The 5078-nt window shown below is 35.5% G+C and overlaps 1 long non-coding RNA gene and 1 pseudogene across 2 annotated transcripts; one reads left to right on the top strand and one right to left on the bottom strand.

Annotated features, from left to right (window-relative positions):
* Nucleotides 1-472: 472 nt before the first annotated feature.
* Nucleotides 473-1875, bottom strand: LOC145068539 (uncharacterized). Of its 2 annotated transcripts, none has more exons than XR_013688997.1 (2): nt 1621-1875; nt 473-1459 (listed from the first exon to the last, which is right to left on the bottom strand). It is a non-coding gene; the product is annotated as an uncharacterized LOC145068539 (long non-coding RNA). The 2 variants fall into 2 exon arrangements; XR_013688998.1 differs by having other exon boundaries at nt 473-1120.
* Nucleotides 1876-2614: 739 nt separating this feature from the next.
* Nucleotides 2615-4412, top strand: LOC145068538 (cytochrome P450 CYP94D108 pseudogene; annotated as a pseudogene).
* The last annotated feature ends 666 nt before the right edge of the window (nt 4413-5078 follow it).

Here is a 5078-nt window from a genome sequence, read left to right as displayed (position 1 = left end):
CTGTTACAATAAAACATACTCCCTCTGTCCCGATATAATAATCCATCTTTCTATTTTTATTTGTCTCAAAATAATTGTCTATTTCTAAAATTAAGTATCATTTTTACCAAAATACCCTCAAAAGTTACTTTTCATGATTACTTTTTTATATGAAAATTAATGCACTAAAAGCCACTTTTTCTTTTTTTGTTTCGTTACCTACGTATTCTAATTAATGAAGTAAGCATCTTTTGTTTTCCTTTAACCAACCAAAAGACTTTTTGATTTTTTCCCTGTACAACTGTTTCTCTCTCTCTTTTTCTTTTTTGGTTTTTTTCCTTTAACCAACCATAACGGCGTAAAACAAAAATGTGAGTTAGGCATATCCAAATGTTATTTTTTTCTTTGTGTTATCACATACGGAGTATCTAATTTTTTTGTCTTGAAAATTACTTCCACATCCACGATATCAAACTAATTTCATGGCATAAAATAAAAAAGAATTAACACAAAATATATTACACTATCAAAAATATCAATACAAAAATATTTTTTTCTCACTATTTTGATCACAATACTTGTTTCAAAAATAACTAGGCAGCCAATTGCAATAAAGACTCATTTATCAAATTTTCATCACATCCAATTTGAAGTGGTAAGTTTCCTTCTAGTTCCAACCTATTCTTACCAATATGTGGTATTTGATAGTTGTTGCCACCTTGAACCCTTATGATTTCCATCATACACGTTTGTAGAGTTAAAAATACATTGTTAAGTTGTTGAGATTGCATTTTTTCAAAAGACGTTTGAACCGCATGAACCAATTCATCAATCGTACCTAAAGCCTCTTGTTCTTGAAGTGATTGGATTGCTCGAAAGAATCCAAGGTCTAAAACATTTAAATCCGGACTATTGGAGGGCTGAAAATTAAGTCGGATATCAAACCCATCTGAAGATGCCACTTCAAGAAAGTCGTTATCATTGACATCAATATGGGGCTTGGCATTATCTTGTTGGATAAATATGGGACCGACATGACTTCGAGGCCATTTAGCTCTAATATCCGGCAAAACTTTTTCTATAAACCATGACCTTGTTACTTCTTTAGTCACGGATAAAATAGGCTTTGTCTCTAACATTCCTGCAACACGGTTTTTGCTTGAACGTTTAGCGGGTTCTAATCTTGTAAACGGGTAGATACCAATTTTTCCCGAAAAAACTTCATTACCGAATGCATCAAATGGAAATTTTATTGTTTTGCTGTTTAAATCACACAGTGGAATCACTTGCTTCTATCTAACATCCACCAACATAACCAGATTAATAAAAATAAGCAAATTAACCATCCTTATAATCCATTGTAAAGTGGCATTTGTCTGTATCAATTGATGTCGTTGCATCTCTAATAATTAAGGTCTTGTTTTTCTAAGCAACACTCTTCCTAAACATAACAATTCTTGACATTACTCACCTAAACAGACTGAAAACAGAAACATACAAGTGGTCAATCGTTTTTTATTTTCCAGTTTTTTACTGTCAAATAGATTAGGATTGGGAACTTGTGGATGAAAAAAGAAGAAGAATGAAAGCAGATAGCAGGAAAAAGAAAATCGAGTGTAGACAACAGGAACAAACACAAACCTTAGCTGTCAGGTCGAAGGTCTCCGATGTTGCTGTGGGTTGCGGTGATATATGGCCGGCGACTTCACATGGGAGGAGACGGCTAACGAAGAACAGGGGAGGGATGGCCTGAGGATGGAACGATTGACATGAGCAATAATAGAGGCATATCTAAACCAACAAAAAAATTGACTTTTCACTTTTAGAGAGATAGAGAAAGATACGATGGAGTATTTGTTGAGAGAGAAAGAGAGACATAAAAAGAAAGAGATTAGGTTGGATGGGTGCAAGGAACTTAACATCCCTGTTTAAAAAGAGACGTATGTTGAAAACAATCTAACCCATAAATTGGCTCCATGTTTATTTTCAATAAAAATAATTGGCTCCAAAATTAGTGGGAATAATTTGGTTTAACATTTTATGATGAAAAAAATGGAGGGAATAAATTTGGCTGAATGTTTTAACTAAAACGTGATAGGAAAATTGGTGGGAAAAAGTTGGCTCCAAGTTTTAGATGAAAGGATAAATTTGTTATTTTATTCAATAAAGTTGCTCATAATTACTTTTTCCTTAATATATGTGTTTTTTGTCTGTGGACTATTATTTTGGCATATCTTGAATTTCAAGAGATTCAAGATAAAAATGTTTTTGTACAAATCAGTTATACATAAATAATCATTAATACTTGACAAAAGTTTAGAGACTTGAATTATAGAAAATTATTAAAAAATTTAAATTGGAGCAACATGGCGTGCGTGACCGCGCGCGCACACACATATATATATATATATATATATATATATATATATATATATATATAAAAGACTTTTAGCTCAGTTCTTGGTGGGTTGACATATCTTAAATTAATGAATAGTTTAGAAATAGATTAATTTCTTTTTCAAAAAAAAAAAACTAAAATAATTAATTAAAAATCAGTATCAAGTAAAATGTTGTATCTGATTGCGTGTGTGATAACCATGAACCAAGTTTAAAAGGAATGGAGCTCCTTCAAGCTTCTTTCACATTTTACTTGTAAACACAAAAAGTAGACAATGTCTCTCGAACCTCTATTTTCCATCTTCTTAATCCTTCTGTTCAGCTACCGTTTCTTCTTTCTCAGCCATACAAAATCCAAAACCGTAGGCTTCAAATACTACCCACTACTAGGAACCATACCGGAGTTTGTCCTAAATCGCCACCGTTTCCTTGAATGGACCACCCAAGTCCTCTCCGAGTCTCCGACCAACACCGCCGTCATCTTCCGATTCACCAAAATCAAAGGCTTCATCACCGCCAACCCTTCAAACGTCGAACACATGATCAAGACCAATTTCCAGAACTACCCAAAAGGAACCCGGTTCATTTCCATCCTCGAAGATTTCCTCGGCTGTGGAATCTTCAACTCTGAAGGTGAAGCATGGAAGGCGCAGCGTAAAACAGCCAGTTACGAGTTCAACACCCGATCCCTTCGAAACTTCGTCATGGAAACCGCGGTGGTCGAGTTACATACCCGATTCATACCAATTCTTGAAAGAGCTGCGGATTTGAACCGGGTCATTGACCTTCAAGACCTTCTGGAGAGGTATGCTTTTGATAATATATGTAGGGTGGCGTTCAACGTCGACCCTTGTTGTCTAGCCGGTGACGGAACTTCGGACAGTGAATTCATGAAAGCTTTTGAAGAAGCTTCTACGCTTATTTGTATGAGATTTTTCTCCGTTTATCCAGAACTTTACAAAATCAAGAAACTGTTGAACGTTGGTTCGGAGGCAAAGTTGAAAAAACCGATAATCACCGTTCATAAGTTTGCGGCGACATCATAAAGTCGAGAATTGAGGAAAAGGCTGTCAAACCCAACGAGGATTTGTTGTCTCGATTTATGAGCGAATCCGAATACTCACCAGAGTTTCTTCGGGACATTGTCATAAGTTTCATATTAGCAGGTCGTGATACAACGTCGTCGGCTCTCACATGGTTCTTTTGGGTGTTATCTTCACATCCAGAAGTAGAGCAAAAGATACTCGAAGAATTAAAAATAATCCGGCTTAGATCCGGAGAAATTCGTCGGGGTTTTTACCGTTTCGATGACCTCAGACATATGCATTATCTGCATGCAGCAATTTCAGAAGGATTACGGTTGTACCCACCGGTGCCGGTGGACACCAAGGATTGCCTAAAAGACGACGTCATGCCGGACGGGACGTTTGTCGGGAAAGGCTGGTTCGTATCCTATAACACATATGCAATGGGGAGAATGGAGAGTGTTTGGGGCAAGGATTGCCTTGAGTTTCGGCCGGAGCGGTGGTTGCACGAAGAGGAGGGAAGCGGAGGAAATGTGGTGTATAGACCGGAAAATTCATTTAAGTTTCCCGTGTTTCATGGTGGACCCAGAATTTGTTTGGGTAAAGAAATGTCGTATACTCAGATGAAACTGGTGGGAGCGAAGATTATTGATATCTTTGAGGTGGAGGTGGTGCCGGAGATGAAGAATCCGCCGGATTATGTCTTGTCGTTAACGATGAGGATGAAAGATGGGCTGAGGGTGAGAGTGAGGAAAAGAAGGGAGTCAAATGAGTCATGATTAGATGATTTGAACTAAATATTATCTTTTACATGCTATATTCTAAAATAAAAATTATTGGTAGATTGGGAAAATGTGACACAAGTCTTTTACGTTTGGTAAAATTATATGGTTTTACATCAATATTAATTTTTCTATTTTGTGTAGATGCCACAAACTTGCAATGTTGCTATTTTAATTATTTGTTTTTATTTTTTTATAAATGACATTTACGAGGTAAACCATTTTGTTACCTGTAACCTAGCTTGTTGGCATCCAACATGTCAATTAAACTATAAAGTATAAACATCGTTATAGTGTTACCTTTTGGAGTCGTTACACATTGAGAAGGTCAAAACGTCTCTACACATCAACTTTACGTATTCGATGGAGCCGGAAAACTTGGGTATTTGCAAATAATCATTGCAAAAATTATGATTTAAGAGGAAATGAACGGTTACAATTGTGTTATAGTTTCTAGAAATAGAGCAAATTTTGGGTAATTGAAGGTTTTGGGTGAAGAAATAATGCACATGATAAGTGTGTATTAGAATTTCTGATGGTTTTCTTCAATTTCGGCATATTATGTTTTTTTTTTGACACATTGGTGGGTGTAATGTTTTGTAGATTATAATGGCATTAGTAGAAGAAGAATTCAACGATCCATATGGTGGTTTATACGAACCTTTTCCTAGATTGAAAAAAGTTGATTCGGAGATTCATGGAATTTACATGGATCATGAATGATGAAGAGTTCGCTACAACACTTGAATTGGTTTGGTTAGTTGGATTATCAGCCTATTTTCACTAATGTATTTTGGAATTATCCTTTTATGAATATTGAATCTAAATCACTTGGGTCTTTATTTTTAGATGGTAAAAGATTGGATTGATGACGATATTAGAATATTATTTAATA

Source organism: Lactuca serriola, chromosome 8, assembly GCF_051521515.1.
Source record: "Lactuca serriola cultivar US96UC23 chromosome 8, Lser_US96UC23_V15, whole genome shotgun sequence".
NCBI lineage: Eukaryota > Viridiplantae > Streptophyta > Magnoliopsida > Asterales > Asteraceae > Lactuca > Lactuca serriola.
The sequence above is the reverse complement of the archived record's forward strand: the minus strand, read 5'-3'. Positions and strand labels throughout refer to the sequence as shown.